The sequence below is a fragment of the Salmo salar genome, chromosome ssa15 (genome assembly GCF_905237065.1).
Source record: "Salmo salar chromosome ssa15, Ssal_v3.1, whole genome shotgun sequence".
In the NCBI taxonomy this organism is placed as follows: domain Eukaryota; kingdom Metazoa; phylum Chordata; class Actinopteri; order Salmoniformes; family Salmonidae; genus Salmo; species Salmo salar.
The window spans coordinates 33,391,901-33,410,131 of NC_059456.1; the positions used below are offsets into that span (position 1 = coordinate 33,391,901).

General features: G+C 42.7%; 1 long non-coding RNA gene across 5 annotated transcripts in view; it reads right to left on the minus strand.

Moving 5' to 3' along the window:
* LOC106571291 (uncharacterized) overlaps positions 1–18,231 on the minus strand; it is a 149,735-nt gene that overhangs the window by 102,286 nt on the left and 29,218 nt on the right. Inside the window, exon 7 of one of the 5 annotated variants that reach the window (XR_006759156.1) lies at positions 12,249–12,546. The exons of the other annotated variants lie outside the window; for them this stretch is intronic. This is a non-coding gene — a long non-coding RNA (uncharacterized lncRNA). Of the gene's footprint in view, positions 1–12,248; positions 12,547–18,231 lie in introns of those variants that run through there. 5 annotated transcript variants of the gene reach the window in all.

The following is an 18,231-nucleotide window of genomic DNA, read 5'->3' on the forward strand; positions in this document are numbered from 1 at the left end:
TGCAACTAGGTGGTGCAGGGGGAGGGAGAGAAAGAGAGAGTATGAATTATACAGTACGCACCACCATTCTGACACATTTCCATAGGAACATTAAGGGAAATACTGCTTTACTGTTATTATGACATTCACTCTAGTTTGTCCTTTTAAGGGATTTTACTCATCAACTATTAACTCAAATGTGAGTGTATAATCGCAGGCAAATATAAGACAACACTTACTCAAATGATGACACTACAGCGGTGAACTACAGGGCAAACAGCTAGCTTTTATTCTCACTGACATTGGACAAGTTGTTGTGAATTGCTCTGGGGGAGATGAAGACAGTTCTGTAGACATGAGTTGACATACAACCCATTGAGACACCAAGCCTATCCCGCCTCTTTTACGCTGCTGCTACTCTGTTTATCATCTATGCATAGTCACTTTAACTCTACCTACATGTACATATTACCTCAACAAACCTGTGCCCCCGCTGTTATTTTACTGCTGCTCTTTAATTATTTGTTATTATTATTTAAATGTATTTATTTTTTACCCAACACCTATTTTTCTTAAAACTGCATTGTTAGTTAAGGGCTTGTAAGTAAGCATTTCATTGTAAGGTAATACCTGTTGTATTCGGCGCATGAGACAGATACAATTTGATTTGATGATTGCAAAGTTGAACATAAAAAAACTCTATGAACAAAGACTACTTTTAACAAAACATTTTTTTTACGCAAACCTTGGAGAAATCATCTGAAGAAAAGAGATTGATGGCTAAGCAAACTCACCTCCCACATAACTGGGCTGCTGTACAGAATGCAGGGCTGTGTACACAGGCATGAGGCATAAAGACAGCTAGCTTCTTCTCTCCTTGGTTCCCATTAGGGAGGGTGATAAGTGACTGGTGTCTTGTGCACCTGCTGTTTGGGGAGCACTGAGACCTGGGTGAGGTGACCTAGGCGGCGTTTAAATTGGCATCCTATTCCCTATATAGTGCACTATTTTTGACCAGGGTTCATAGTAAAGAGCACTATATAGGGAACAGGGTGCCATTTCAGATGCCGCCTAGGTCACCTCACCCAGGTCCCAGCACAAGAGAGAGATGGGACAGAAATCCCAGGAAAGTATAAAGACTAGAGGTCAACCGATTAATCGGAATGGCCGATTAATTAGGGCCGATTTCAAGTTTTCATAACAATCGGTATTTTTGGCCACCGATTTTTTGACATTTTTTTTTATAAATATTTTTTTAACTAGGAAAGTCAGTTAACCTGTTTGGGATAGGGGCAGTATTTTCACGGCCGGATTAAAAACGTACCCGAATTAATCTAGTTACTACTCCTGCCCAGAAACTATAATATGCATATAATTAGTAGATTTGGATAGAAAACACTCTAAAGTTTCTAAAACTGTTTGAATGCTGTCTGTGAGTATAACAGAACTCATATGGCAGGCCAAAACCTGAGAAGATTCCATACAGGAAGTGCCCTGTCTGACAATTTGTTCTCCTTCTGTGGCATCTCTATCGAAAATACAGCATCTCTGCTGTAACGTGACATTTTCTAAGACTTCCATTGGCTCTCAGAAGGAGCCAGAGAGTGGAATGACGCCTCTGCAGTCTCTGGGCGAAAAACAGCAGGAGTTTTTGTGAGTGGTAGGGAATAATGACACTGGAGATGCGCGTCCACGAGACGACTCAATTTTTTTCATTCAGTCTTTGAATGAATACAACGTCGCCCAGTTGGAATAATCGCTATTTTACGAGAAAAATAACATAAAAATTGATTTTAAACAGCGTTTGACATGCTTCGAAGTACGGTAATGGAATGTTTTGAAATGTTTTGTCACGAAATGCGCCGGCGCGTCACCCTTCGGATAGTGACTTGAACGCACGAACACAACGGAGGTATTTAAATATAACTATGGATTATTTGGAACCAAAACAACATTTGTTGTTGAAGTAGAAGTCCTGGGAGTGCATTCTGACGAACAGCAAAGGTAATCCAATTTTTCTTATAGTAAATCTGAGTTTGGTGAGGGCCAAACTTGGTGGGTGTCAAATTAGCTAGCCATGATGGCCGGGCTATGTACTCAGAATATTGCAAAATGTGCTTTCGCCGAAAAGCTATTTTAAAATCTGACACCGCGATTGCATAAAGGAGTTCTGTATCTATAATTCTTAAAATAATTATGTTTTTTGTCAACGTTTATCGTGAGTAATTTAGTAAATTCACCGTAAGTTTTCGGTGGGTATGCTAGTTCTGAACATCACATGCTAATGTAAAAAGCTGTTTTTTGATATAAATATGAACTTGATTGAACAAAACATGCATGTATTGTATAACATAATGTCCTAGGAGTGTCATCTGATGAAGATCATCAAAGGTTAGTGCTGCATTTAGCTGTGGTTTTGGTTTTTGTGACATATATGCTTGCTTTGAAAATGGCTGTGTGATTATTTTTGGCAGGGTACTCTCCTGACATAATCTAATGTTTTGCTTTCGCTGTAAAGCCTTTTTGAAATCGGACAATGTGGTTAGATTGAGAGTCTTGTCTTTAAAATGGTTTAAAATAGTCATATGTTTGAGAAATTGAAGTTATAGCATTTTTGAGGTATTTGTATTTCGCGCCACGCTCTACCATTGGATATTGGCGAGGCTAGCGGAACGTCTGTCCCTAACAGGTTGAGAACACATTCTTATTTTCAATGACGGCCTAGGAACGGTGGGTTAACTGCCTTGTTCAGGGGCAGAACGACAGATTTTTACCTTGTCAGCTTGGGGATTGAATCTTGCAACCTTACGGTTAACTAGTCCAACGCTCTAACCACCTGCTTTACATTGCACTCCACGAGGAGCCTGCCTGTTACGCGAATGCAGTAAGAAGCCAAGGTAAGTTGCTAGCTAGCATTAAACTTATCTTATAAAAAACTATCAATCAATCATAATCACTAGTTAACTAGTAATATCATCAACCATGTGTAGTTTATTTAGCCTGTCCTGCGTTGCATATAATCGATGCGGTGCGCATTTGTGAAAAAGGTTGCGCCAACTTGTACCTAACCATAAACATCGTCTTTCTTAAAATCAATACACAAGTATATATTTTTAAACCTGCATATTTAGTTAATATTGCCTGCTAACATGAATTTCTTTTAACTAGGGAAAATGTGTCACCTCTGCAACAGAGTCAGGGTATATGCAGCAGTTTGGGCCGCCTGGCTCGTTGCGAACTGTGTTTAGACTATTTCTTCCTAACAAAGACAGCCAACTTCGCCAAACGGGGGATGATTTAACAAAAGCGCATTCGCGAAAAAAAAGCACAATCGTTGCACGACTGTACCTAACCATAAACATCAATGCCTTTCTTAAAATCAATACACAGAAGTATATATTTTTAAACCTGCATATTTAGCTAAAAGAAATCCAGGTTAGCAGGCAATATTAACCAGGTGAAATTGTGTCACTTCTCTTGCGTTCATTGCACGCAGAGTCAGGGTATATGCAACAGTTTGGGCCGCCTGGCTCGTTGCGAACTAATTTGCCACAATTTTACGTAATTATGACATAACATTGAAGGTTGTGCAATGTAACAGGAATATTTAGACTTAGGGATGCCACCCGTTAGATAAAATACGGAACGGTTCCGTATTTCACTGAAAGAATAAACGTGATAGTTTCCGGATTCGACCATATTAATGACCTAAGGCTCGTGTTTGTTTGTGTTATGTTATAATTAAGTCTATGATTTGATAGAGCAGTCTGACTGAGCGATGGTAGGCAGTAGCAGGCTTGTAAGCATTCATTCAAGCAGCTCTTCGCAATGCATTGCACTGTTTATGACTTCAAGCCTGTCAACTCCCAAGATGAGGCTGGTGTAACCGATGTGAAATGGCTAGCTAGTTAGCAGGTGCGCGCTAATAGCGTTTCAAACATCACTCGCTCTGAGACTTGGAGTAGTTGTTTCCCTTGCTCTGCATGGGTAACGCTGCTTCGAGGGTGGCTGTTGTCGATGTGTTCCTGGTTCGAGCCCAGGTAGGAGCGAGGAGAGGGACGGAAGCTATACTGTTACACTGGCAATACTAAAGTGCCTATAAGAACATCCAATAGTCAAAGGTATATGAAATACAAATCGTAGAGAGAAATAGTCCTATAATTCCTATAATAACTTCAACCTAAAACTTCTTGCCTGGGAATATTGAAGACTCATGTTAAAAGGAACCACCAGCTTTCATATGTTCTCATGTTCTGAGCAAGGAACTTAAACGTTAGCTTTCTTACATGGCACATAATGCACTTTTACTTTCTTCTCCAACTTTGTTTTTGCATTATTTAAACCAAATTGAACATGTTTCATTATTTATTTGAGGCTAAATTGATTTTATTGATGTATTATATTAAGTTAAAATAAGTGTTCATTAAGTATTGTTGTAATTGTCATTATTACAAATAAATAAAAATCTATAAAAAAAAAAATAATAATAATAATAAAATATAAAAAGTTGTATTTAAAAAAAAAAAAGAAAAAAATTAAAATCGGCATCGGCTTTTTTTTGGTCCTCCAATAATCGGTACCGGCGTTGAAAAATCATAATCGGTCGACCTCTAATAAAGACAGGGTGGGCATGCCTCGAATTTCATTGCGGCCTTGGCGGCCATGCACGTAGATGCCCCCTTGTGTGGCCGGAATGCCCCTAAAAAAAATCCATGCCTTTTTCGGCCAAAGTGGCCTTTGTGCCCTTGGGCTGAATATAGTAATTATAATTCCCTTCTCCCGGCTGCCAATCGCACCTCCTCGAAGCACCTTTTACTCACATGGCTCTCTCAGATATATCAATTCTTATTAGCCAATGCCCGTCATGTGATCGAGTCTTTCTAACAAGAATCGGAGCTCCGAAGAAGGCTACAAGAAAAGACAGACACGTCGAGGATGCAACGGCGCATGTCCTTCTTATCAAAATCTGAGGCACATATTGAAGATGTTAGAAGAACTGTCCACATTTACTTTTCATCAGCAAACATGATGAGTAACGAACATTTTGGTTAATAGCCTTGCAGATTAATAGCCTGGCAGATTGGGCCCCTCTTGAAGGCCTGAGGAGCAAGACATTCAGAGAGGAGAGAGGAAGAGAGAGAGGAAGAGAGAGGAAGAGAGAGAGGAAGAGAGAGAGGAAGAGAGAGAGAGAGAGAGAGGAAGAGAGAGAGAGAAACAGACACAGACAGAAAAGAGAGAGAAAGACAAAGACAGAGGGGAGAGAGTGTGTAGCAAATCAGATACATATCGAATGCAGTAGATCAATTGCATGAAATCTAACTTCAAAGTTTCACTCCAACTGAAATTGACTTGCTTTTTACATGGATTTAATCATATTCAAAAACAGCTGCTTCAGAATTACTCAGAGCCACAGTTTCAACGGCATCTTTTACAGTTTAAATCAAAACATGGTTGGGTTAATAAAGTATCTGGGGAACAAAACTGCATCAAACTCCAAACACTGAACTCACCTCAACCTCTACCTACAAAAACAACCACATTATATTCTACAGCACATAGACACTTTCAAACCAATTCTCTCCTCTACTGACAAAACTGGATGACAAAAAAGTCAGACTGATATCTTGTGATGTTATTTAGATCCTAAAGCCGCTCTACTTCAATGCAAATGTGCCAGCCTGCAGTTAGAGACAGCCATATCTTCAAATAGCATGATGTGCTGCTACGTTCACCGGCAGTGACGAGGTAGGCGAGTTGTTTCACTCATTGAGGAAGTTTTAGCACTAATCCTGAATTAGTTCTCAGGCTTTTGCAGGTGAGATACGGGACATAGTTTGCATTAAGAAATACGCTGCACTTTCCTTGGCCTCGGGAAGACCACATAAGCCTGCAGTACAAAGACAGTCCTTCTGGATGCATATTAAAGTTTGATTATGAGGAACTTTGAGAAAGCTCTGACTGCATCTACAGTACAGGACTGGAGGCAAAGCCATGAAAACAATGTTGATCCAGTCATCCAAGAGGAGTGGTGTTAGGCCTTAATGTAGTCATACGCTCGAGCACTACTTTGACTCCTATCATTCTTCAATGCCCCTGTCAGGACACTCAGCACCAGATGCAGAAAGTTCCTCATGGTTACTCATTCAAACCATCCCAGTGAAACACATCAGATCTAATCCTACTGCTGAGGACCTTCGTGTAATTGCAATATTGTCATGCAATAGAGAGGCGTGTAAAACAGGATATTTCTGAAAGTCAAGATAATCTGGGTTCTCTAAGACGTTCCATTAACATGGATGGTGATGGAGAGAGAACTGTGGGAGAATGGTGGTGCAGACTGCAGACCCCAACTGTTATGTATCCCACAGCCTGCCACGCCACTTCCGTTCTTACTGCCTGATCCCTCCATCAGATTGTTCTTTGCATTCTATTGAAGGCAAGGCAAAGAGCAAAGCACAAACAAAAGCTGTCATGCCAACTGCTCCTCTGTTTCGGTAAATTAATAAACAATCTAAGTCAACATGAAAACTGAGGAGAAAAGTCAACCCATGAAAGTCAACAACAGGAGAGCTGAGAGGATAGGATCAAACACAAATCGCGGAAACACACTTCCTCCTACAATCAACACAAACAAAAACCCGCTCAGCAATGTGCAATTACATGGCAGAGTTGATTAATCCAATTATATGCTTCCAGTAGGCTGACCGGCAGCAGTTCTCTCTCCATCAACAAATGCCAAGTGAAGCAGGATGTTTTAATGAGCAACACTGTATCGGTTAGCGTTTTATTCCTAAAGGTTAAGTAGCCTAATCAACACATCCTAAAACAGTGGCAAATGAGCTTGCACCCCATTACACCACTTTATAACATTAGTGCAATCATGTAGCGCTGACTGCACCAAGCTTTTTCTGCAAACTTCTAAATGAATACAAAAGGCGGGCCGTGCCTGGCCTGTTAGATGGCGATGTGAACCCCTTCTAAAATGCAGTGACAGATGTACAGCTCCCCAGAGGAGAGGGGACTGGTGACAGATGGACAGCTCTCCAGGGTAAAGGGGACTGGTGACAGATGGACTGCTCCTCAGAGGAGAGGGGACTGGTGACAGATGGACTGCTCCCCAGAGGAGAGGGGACTGGTGACCGAGACGGACAACTCTCCAGGGGAGAGGGGACTGGTGACAGATGGACTGCTCCCCAGAGGAGAGGGGACTGGTGACAGAGACGGACAGCTCTCTAAAGGAGAGGGGACTGGTGACAGAGATGGATGGCAGATCACTGCCAACTTTACTGCATTTCCTACAGTGTGAGCAGCAGAAAGAACAAAAAAAAAGCCTTAATCATATATGGATTAGACCTAATTAATTTGCCATCTATACCAGCTGGTTCAGAGAGCTCTAGAAGGCATCCAGGTCACTGAGTTGTGTGGAATACAAAAGGGTCTGTTCCAAATGGCACCCTATTTCCTAATCTACTAAATAGGGGAAAGGGTTCATTTGGAATGCAGACAATATGAGACAGGCCCAGAGAGAGAACTCATGAGAGAGCCTCTCAGCCAATGAAAGATGGGCATGCACTCTCATAGCCAACCAAGACCTCCAAAGAGCTGGATACGACACCTCCACTTCTGACCTGCTACAGGATTACGAGCAGGGCCATGAAAAACTCCTGGCCCCAATTATGAGATACAACAGCATGGCGTTAAAGTAAGAGGCATATAATCTTCCAGTGAAAGGTCTGCTGGAGCTATATGATTTCAAGGTTTTACTGCTAACCTACAAAGCATTACATGGGCTTGCTCCTACCTATCTTTCCGATTTGGACCTGCCGTACATACCAACACGTACGCTACGGTCACAAGACGCAGGCCTCCTAATTGTCCCTAGAATTTCTAAGCAAATGGCTGGAGGTAGGGCTTTCTCCTATAGAGCTCCATTTTTATGGAATGGTCTGCCTACCAATGTGAGAGACGCAGACTCAGTCTCAACCTTTAAGTCTTTACTGAAGACTTATCTCTTCAGTAGGTCCTATGATTAAGTATAGTCTGGCCCAGGAGTGTGAAGGTGAACGGAAAGGCTGGAGCAACGAACCACCCTTGCTGTCTCTGCCTTGCCGGTTCCCCTCTTTCCACTGGGATTCTCTGCCTCTAACCCTTTTACAGGGGCTGAGTCACTGGCTTACTGGTGTTCTTCCATGCCGTCCATGGGAGGGGTGCGTCACTTGAGTGGGTTGAGTCACTGACGTGGTCTTCCTGTCTGGGTTGGCGCCCCCCCTTGGGTTGTGCCATGGCGGAGATCGTTGTGGGCTATACTCGGCCTTGTCTTAGGACGGTAAGTTGGTGGTTGGAGACATCCCTCTAGTGGTGTGGGGGCTGTGCTTTGGCAAAGTGGGTGGGGTTATATCCTGCCTGTTTGGCCCTGTCCGGGGGTATTATCGGATGGGGCCACAGTGTCTTCTGATCCCTCCTGTCTCAGCCTCCAGTATTTATGCTGCAGTAGTTTATGTGTCGGGGGCTAGGGTCAGTCTGTTACATCTGGAGTATTTCTCTCGTCTTATCCGGTGTCCTGTGTGTATTTAAATATGCTCTCTCTAATTCTCTCTTTCTGTCTTTCTCTCGGAGGACCTGAGCCCTAGGACCATGCCTCAGGACTACCTGGCATGATGACTCCTTGCTGTCCCCAGTCCACCTGGCCGTGCTGCTGCTCCAGTTTCAACTGTTCTGCCTGCGGCTATGGAACCCTGACCTGTTCACCGGACATGCTTGTTGCACCCTCGACAACTACTATGATTATTATTATTTGACCATGCTGGTCATTTATGAACATTTTAACATTTTAACATCTTGACTATGTTCTGTTATAATATCCACCCTGCACAGCCAGAAGAGGACTGGCCACCCCTCATAGCCTGGTTCCTCTCTAGGTTTCTTCCTAGGTTTTTGGCCTTTCTAGGGAGTTTTTCCTAGGGAGTTTTTCCTAGCCACCGTGCTTCTTTCACATGCTTTGCTTGCTGTTTGGGGTTTTAGGCTGGGTTTCTGTACAGCACTTTGAGAATATCAGCTGATGTACGAAGGGCTATATAAAAATCAATTTGATTTGATTTGATATGATATACTAGTCCATAGACAGGATGTCAGTTGAACTCCTCATCCCTGTGACTGAGGAGTGGTGGGCCACATCTGCCTTGCCTTGGGGTCTTCTGCTCCTATAGGCTCTGTTCTGGGAGAACCACTGACTACCTGCACCTGCTCTGCTGCTACTCTGACAAAGACTCAGGAGTCTGGACAACAGCATCCCTGGTGTCCCATTAGCAGTGCTCTCTTTAAAACGCTTACATACAGACACACAATCATGTTCAGTCATCCTCTAATCTAGTCATTTTATTCTACCCTTCATTCCCATTTTCAACAATTCACTTCCGGTCTAATGCAATTTCATGCAAGTGCTCATCAGGTATAACTCTATGATGTCAAATCTGAAAGACTCACTGACAAAATAAAGGCAACGGCATTGTATGTAGGTTCTGAACAGCAGTACGCTGTTGAACAGTGCCTGTGGATGCCATGTGCACATGATTACCACAAGGCCCTCAGCCTTGAGTAGAGTGTAGGCTATAGCCCTTCTCATCCACACATAATCAACAAAAAAAGCTAACCGTCTCTAGCTTAATGGAGGGCTTTTAGTGAAGGACATATAGTCTCATCGTCACTTTTATATTGAAACGGTTCAAGGTGGACCTGGCCCCTTGAAACTGTACTAGTCCTTCATACCTCTCCTCCACTGGAGGTGATCAATACTGGGAGGTGAGGTTGACTCTGTTCTCTAGGGCTGTATCCCAAATGGCACCATTTTCCCTATATAGTGCACTACATAGGGAATAGGGTGCCATTTGTAACATGTCCTAGCTCTGCTGTTCTCCACTACCACTGATCAGAAGAGATGGAGGAAAAAGCTAGTCACTAAGCCCAGAGATACTTTTTACATATTATTTGACCCACTTCATATGTATATACTGTATTCTAGTCAAGGCCACCCTATTTAACTATTACTACACATATACTATTCTATCCACGTATTCTTCAGATATACTATATATTCTATCCACATACTGTCCATAAATACCATTACACACACACCTATTTATACTCTGGACTTAGACATTGCTCGTCCTAATATTTCTTAATTCCATTCTTTTACTTTTTAGATGTGTGTAGTGTTGTTTATTGTTAGATATTACTGCATTGTTGGAGTTAGGAAGACAAGCATTTCGCTAAACCCACAATAACATCTGCTAAATATGTCAAAAATCAAAACTCCAAAACCTACAACCCAATTTTGACCAAAATTAACCGGAGAGATTACAGCAACCAAGGTTTCCTTTTTCCAAGCTATACAGAGGGTGCTCTAGGAAACAAACAGCAGAGACCTGAGCTGCCAGGCTTGCAAGGACAGACCAGATACAATTTCAATTAGCACTGAGGTGTGAAGTAAAAGGCGTCGAGGCCTTTGGGCCCAACAAGTGGCAGGAGTCTTTGAAGCGCCCTTTGAAGCCCCCTCCTGCTGTTCAAAGACCATTCACTGGCATTTTCTACAAGAAATTTGCCTCCAGAAATAAAAGCTTCTCCGAAGTCGGTGACACCTACTGCCGTTGCCTGCTGCACTGCGGCTTGGATTCCACCTGGCAATCTGTTCACCTTTTGCCTTGGCCTGTCTCCCTCTGTCTGGTACTGGTACCCCCATCACTGCAACCTTAAAGGTCCTCAATATGTCACCATTGCCCTTGATTCTAAGCAATATTGTGCTGCTATTTTTATTGACTTGGCCAAAGCCTTTGATATAGTAGACCATTCCATTCTTGTGGGCCGGCTAAGGAGTATTGGCGTCTCTGAGGGGTCTTTGGCCTGGTTTGCTAACTACCACTCTCAAAGAGTACAGTTAAAGTCAGAAAATCTGCTGTCTCAGCCACTGCCTGTCACCAAGAGAGTACCCCAAGGCTCAATCCTAGGCCCCACACTCTTCTCAATTTAAATCAACATAGCTCAGGTAGTAGGAATCTCTCTCGTCCATTTATATGCAGATGATACAGTCTTATACACAGTTGGCCCCTCCCTGGATTTTGTGTTGAATGCTCTACAACAAAGCTTTCTTAGAGTCCAACAAGCTTTCTCTACCCTTTACCTTTGTTTTGGAAGTGTTCAGAACAAGGTTGTGTGGTTTGGTAAGAAGAATGCCCCTCTCCCCACCAGTGTGATTCCTACCACTGAGGGTTTAGAGCTTGAGGTAGTCACCTCATACAAGAACTTGGGAGTATGGTTAGACGGTACACTGTCGTCCACTCAGCCTATATCAAAGCTGCATACTAAAGTTAAATCGAGACTTGGTTTCCGCTATCGTAATAGCTCCCCTTTCACCCCAGCTGCCAAACTAACCCTGATTCAGATGACCATCCTACCCATGCTAGATTCCGGAGAGGTAATTTATAGATCGGCAGGTAAGGGTGCTCTCGAGCGGCAAGATGTTTTTTTACCATTCAGCCATCAGATTTGCCACCAATGCTCCTTATAGGACACATCACTGCACTCTATACTCCTCTGTAAACTGGTCATCTCTGTATACCCGTCGCAAGACCCACTGACTGATACTTATTTATAAAACCCTCTTAGGCCTCAATCCCCCCTATCTGAGATATCTAATGCAGCCCTCATCCTCCACATACAACACTCGTTCTGCCAGTCACATTCTGTTAAAGGTCCCCAAAGCACACACATCCCTGGGTGGCACCTCTTTTCAGTTTGCTGCAGCTAGTGACTGGAACGAGCTGCAACGAACAAAACACTGAAACTGGACAGTTCTCAATCTTGTCATTCTAACTCAATCATGAACACTCTTACTGACAGTTGCTTTGTGTGATGTATTGTTGTCTCTACCTTCTTGCCCTTTGTGCTGTTGTCTGTGCCCAATAATGTTTGTACCATGTTGTGTTGCTACCATGCGTTGCTGCCTTGCTATGTTGTCTCCGGTCTCTCTTCATGTAGTGTTGTCTCTTGTTGTGATGTGCGTTTTGTCCTAAATTTATATTTAATCCCAGCCCCCGCAGGAGGCCTTTTGGTAGGCTGTCATTGTAAATTACAATTTGTTCTTTAACTGACTTGCCTAGTTAAAAGGCTAAATAAATATAAATACAAATAAATTAATGTGTATGCGACCAATAAAATATGAGTTGCTTTGATTTGAGACAGTGATTGTCAGGAAAGTGAAACAGATGAGAGGATATTTAATTAATGACGGTGGTGGATGATGTACAATGGAAGTTTTTCAGCAAATTGAGAATGGTTTCCGAGCTCACAATGACTTTATTGAATGTGTTTCAGTGAGCTTGTAGACAACTGCTGATGTGACAAGGGTGAATTGAAAACGATCCATTCGATTACAATGCAGCACTGCCTGGCCTTGCATACAATGGCTTCAGCAAACATGAAGTTTGAGGAGACGAGGCAATATCTCCGCTCCTGCAGAAGGACAATTTCAAACCACACCACTCCCATCTCCTTCCTAAAATTGGCCCGATGTTCCTAGAAGAACAACAAAAGACGTGTCATTATATTTTGGAATGAAATTGGACAGTTGTGTCACCCACTGAGAAGACAACAGTTATTGCAGAAGGCTAAAGTGGTCCCCCTGTCATCTAATTGACCAATTAGTCTCTGCTGTCAAGTGCCTTATGTAGTGAGTCTGGAGAAGGAGTCACTGCAGCCTAACTCTGAGGGGCCCTTCCTCATCAGTCAAGGATCCTAAGTCACATTTCCCTCCCACTCTCGCGCCCTTTCAAGGCATCATAATGACGATGTATACCCGGTGCCAAAATATAATGGATCCCAAAAATGTAGGCCCTACGACAATTCAAAATACCCTTTTATTCATACTGGCAGAAATCCCTCTCCACCTGCTGTTCTCCACCCCCCTCCTCCAATGCAGTTCTGTAAGGCTCTGATTTCCCCTCATCTACCAGCCTTGTCCCCCAGTGCTTTGATCCTAATGATGCAGAGGCCATTGTGTTGGCTCCTAGCAGTGGTGCCCAGAGGCCTGAGTGACAGCAGCTCCACCCCCCTCGGGGACCCTCAGATCAGATCCAGCAGCTTTGCACATCATTAGTGAGCAGCAGAGTCCAGTGGCAGGAAGGGCAGGGCAAGGCTGCCACTCAAACAACCCTAACACCCCCAGTGGTAGAGGAGTGTGGGCCTATTTCTCCTATTTGACACCAGTGAGAAAGGTTATTTTACATAAATAAATTAGGTGTATGATCAAGCGTTGCCATATTGTACATGACACTTGTGCTGAGTTCCTCTTTACACTCTCAGAGCCAGTAACATACTAAACAAACTAGTAATACTGAATAGGTAGAAGAGAGCCATGACCTCTGACAAACACATAGTATGGTATTTCAGTACACATAATGGATTTACAATCCACGAAAATGTTTCAGTATTGGGCAACAGCCTCTAAGTGTTGTAACGTTAGATCAAATTCAACAGAAATGTGGATTTTTAATATAAGGACTTGTACTGTATATTGATCTGGGTTTGGGCTGTGTGCAATAAAATCATCTCCAGAAAATCATCTGACAGATCAACACAGAACAGGCGATATTAGATCTCGGTCTCCTTTAATAGCCAGGAGATACAATCTAATACTTCTTACACCATCAGTCCTACTGATTACTCCTTTTGAGAAAATGACTGCAACTAGGCTACACAAGGGAAGGGGGTGAGAGGAGGAGGCAAAATTAGGAATTAAGCTCTTGTCCACTGTTGGTCTGAGATAAGAGTGTCTAGAGCAGAGGTTCTCAATCCTGGTCCTGGGGACCCAAAGGGGAGCACCTTTTTGTTTTTGCCCTAGCACTACACACCTAATTCAAATCATCAAAGCCTGATGAGTTTATTTGAATCAGGTGTGTAGTGCTAGGGCAAAAACAAAAATGTGCACCCCTTTGGGTCCCCAGGACCAGGATTGAGAACCACTGGTCTAGAGGCCCAGTGTCACTCTTCCTTCTTAACCCATGGATCAGGACCTGGATCAAGACCCCTATGTCCCAAATGGACCCATTCCATTTATAGTGCACAACTTCTGACCAGGGCCCGTAGGAATAGAGTGCTATTTGGGATGTATAACTACTCAGTCCCCCTCCTAACCCCTCAGCCACCCTCCTACTCACCTCAGCCACCCCACTGATTAGCAGTCAGCTCCCTCTCTCTCCATGGAGGGAAGCAGCAGACTGTCACACTGATCGAACCACCACCTCCCTTCCTTCAGTCCAGAGAGGACTGATTGTATCACTTCTTCAGATTGGTGAAGTGTGCGTGGAGTGTACACTGTTTGGAGACTGTTGAAATATTTGTAAGCAGCAAAAATTGAAACGATGCTAGAAAATGAATTTCTTATGCTCACTGAGGTGGCTAGGGTGAGTGGCTGGAGAGATGTGGAAGAAACAAGAGGTTCTTTGTGTGAGTCACTTCAATAAGATGGAGAAAAAAAACCAAGTCATGCTTACTTTGGACTGACAGTGTGTGCGTGTGTTTACTGTTGACTACCCAGAAAACCCATGGGAATATGTGCAGAGCCAATCTTGCCGGACCACCTTGAGTGCAGACACATTGCCAATTGAAGACTCCCAATCCAGCACTTAAAACGATAAGCGTCAGGAATTCTCGGCATAATCCGCAAGGATGAATTAAGATCAAACTGCACAACGGCAATCAATCAGCAAGTCTCCCTTCCCGAAATAAATGCGCCAGAATCCTTGAAATTCCTATAAAATCTCATCACCACGGTATGACAATTTCACAGCTCTTAATTGCTTCTAGCATTGAAGGCTCATATTTCAGAAATGTGAACACTTATTATCCCAATTCCTGGGATCAGGGTTGCCAGTCGAACAAAAATGTCCAGATAAAATCTCTCAAAACCTGCCCACAAGGTCTGAAAACGTCATTTATTTTTCGCCGCAGCAAAAGAGTTGCCACATTTATCCAATAAACCCTTTTTCCATAACATTATCAAGCGAATTAAGGAACATCAACGTAACTTGTAACAATATAATGCTAAAAATGGTTTTCCAGCAATATAATTGAGAAAGGAATTTATGTCGCAAGAGAAATTATCATTTGTCCGTATTTAAACTCGGCAGAATTTTCCATCAACGGATATCGATTGAACTCGACTGTTATGACTGTAAATAAATCCCTTTTGCACATGTGCATAAGAAAATCCGACAGGAGAGTTTGAGTGACGAAGGTTGGACAGAGGATCTCGAAATCTCTGCGCAAGAAACTTGGACGACCTTCAAAAACCAATGTTAGGCTATTTTCTGGCAACTGTGCCTTATTATTTGCCAGATGTTGACTACAAGCTGTTATAAATGGCCTATTTGCAAGATTGACTTGTCATTTCAATAGGCATAGGCTACTGACTAATATCTGGGTTTATGATTGTAATTCACTTTGCCATGGTTTGCTTAGCTAGATGCAGGAAGCCTATAGGCCCTGATTTGCCTGCATCTAATTTCAGATCGCCTACAGTAGCCTAGGCAAGATGTGTTGCAAGATGCAAGCACTATATAGGGAATAGGGTGTCATTTGGGACGCATCCTGAGACTTATCATCTGAGGTGCTTTTCAGGCTTTATGTAGCTGAACGTCACCACCATTCAGAGAGGATGTTTAAGCAGGCCCAGGGAGGAGAGGATTGTAATTGTTTTTATCATCAATGATCTTTATTCAGCACCTGCCTGTTAATTGCATCTTACAGACACACACATTCACATATTGAACTTTGGCTATAGGCTAAACAGGCAAACAAACTGGGGGTCCTGTGTGCCTTAGTTGGTAGAGCTTGGCACTTTAAAAGTCAAGGTTGTAGGGCAACCTATATGAAAACGTATGTAAGACCTAAAAGTATGCTAAACAGCATATATAATTATATATTTAAACTGTATGAGATGAAATAACAACCAAGCAGAGAAAACGCAACACAGCATTTCTGAAATAAATATTGCTCTTCTCTGACAACCGCTCACATTCATAGAAAAGACCTTGCCACAAATGGAGGTTGTACATCTGCTAGCCACATGAATGGCCCTGAACACGTTGTGCTATTACCACTCAGTGAGCTTTCAAAAAAATGGGCCATATTTTTCATCTCCACCAACAATAGAAGAACCAAGCCCTGTTGCTGGTGTACTGATAGAGCTGTACTACGCATCGTGTGATAAGACGTCTCATCTGGTGTGAAGGGCTCAATCTCCTCCAATAGATCAAACAACAAATAAATCAACATCAGTTTGACTGACTGACTTGCATATATTCAATGTCTTGCATCCATTTCCCTTCCATTCCTTATTTTGCTTCCCTTCCAAATGGGAAACTACAACTGGGCCCTCCTCATGATGATGCTACTCAGTCGTGCATGAATGCACAAGCACAACTCACTCCAGATTTATATTTTTAAAAAGAGCATCAATGAGAGCATTTACCATGGCTTCAACCCACAAGGGCTCATTTATAATGCACTTTGTAGTGCAGGCCAGGGGAAAAAGATAAGCAAAAAGCCATTGAGCTGGCTTGTTTCATCTCCTGTACAATAAAGTGATTGGAGATGCATTAAAGATGGAGGAATGCTGTAAGAAGTGGTTGGAGGAAAGGCCGTGGGCAGGCAGGTAGTCGTTCCCCCACAGGCGAGCCGTTGCAAATTAAAGGTGGCCTGGTTGGGCTCTCAGGAGATAATGAGCCGCTCTCATTCATCTCAACACAAGGGCTGTGTCCCAGATGGCATCCTATTCCATTTAGTACACTTTTGACTAGAGGTCGACCGATTAATCGGAATGGCCGATTAATTAGGGCCGATTTAAAGTTTTCATAAATCGGAAATCAGTATTTTTGGACGCCGATTTGATTTATTTGATTTATTTTTTTACACCTTTATTTAACTAGGCAAGTCAGTTAAGAACACATTCTTATTTTCAATGACGGCCTAGGAACGGTGGGTTAACTGCTTTGTTCAGGGGCAGAACGACAGATTTTTACCTAGTCAGCTCAGGGATTCAATCTTGCAACCTTAAGGTTAACTAGTCCAACGCTCTAACCACCTGCTTTACATTGCCTCCACGCGTAACCTCGTGCGAATGCAGTAAGAAGCCAAGGTAAGTTGCTAGCTAGCATTAAACTTATCTTAAAAACAATCAATCATAATCACTAGTTAACTACACATGGTTGATGATATTACTAGTTTATCTAGCCTGTCCTGCGTTGCATATAATTGCTTAGGTACACGTTGCTCCAACCATAAACATCAATGCCTTTCTTAAAATCAATACACAAGTATATATTTTTAAAACCTGCATATTTAGTTAATATTGCCTGCTAAAATTAATTTCTTTTAACTAGGGAAAATGTGTCACTTCTCTTGCAAACAGAGTCAGGGTATATGCAGCAGTTTGGGCCGCCTGGCTCGTTGCGAACTGTGAAGACTATTTCTTCCTAACAAAGACAGCCGACTTTGCCAAACGGGGGATGATTTAACAAAAGCGCATTTGCGAAAAAAGCACAATCGTTGCACGACTGTACCTAACCATAAACATCAATGCCTTTCTTAAAATCAATACACAGAAGTATATATTTTTAAACCTGCATATTTAGCTAAAAGAAATCCAGGTTAGCAGGCAATATTAACCAGGTGAAATTGTGTCATTTTGCATTCATTGCACGCAGTCAGGGTATATGCAACACTTTGGGTAATTTGTCAGAATTTTACGTAATTATGACATAACACTGAAGGTTGTGCAATGTAACAAGAATAACGTTTGGTTTTCGAGATGATAGTTTCCGGATTCGACCATATTAATGACCTAAGGCTCGTGTTTGTGTGTTATGTTATAATTAAGTCTATGATTTGATAGAGCAGTCTGAGCGATGGTAAGCATTCATTCAAAATAGCACTTTCGTGCGTTTTGCCAGCAGCTCTTCGCTGTGCTTCAAGCATTGCGCCGTTTATGACTTCAAGCCTGTCAACTACCAAGATGAGGCTGGTGTAACCGATGTGAAATGGCTAGCTAGTTAGCGGGGTGCGCGCTAATAGCGTTTCAAACGTCACTCGCTCTGAGACTTGGAGTAGTTGTTCCCCTTGCTCTGCATGGGTAACGCTGCATGGGTAACGTGGCTGTTGTGGATGTGTTCCTGGTTCGAGCCCAGGTAGGAGCGAGGAGAG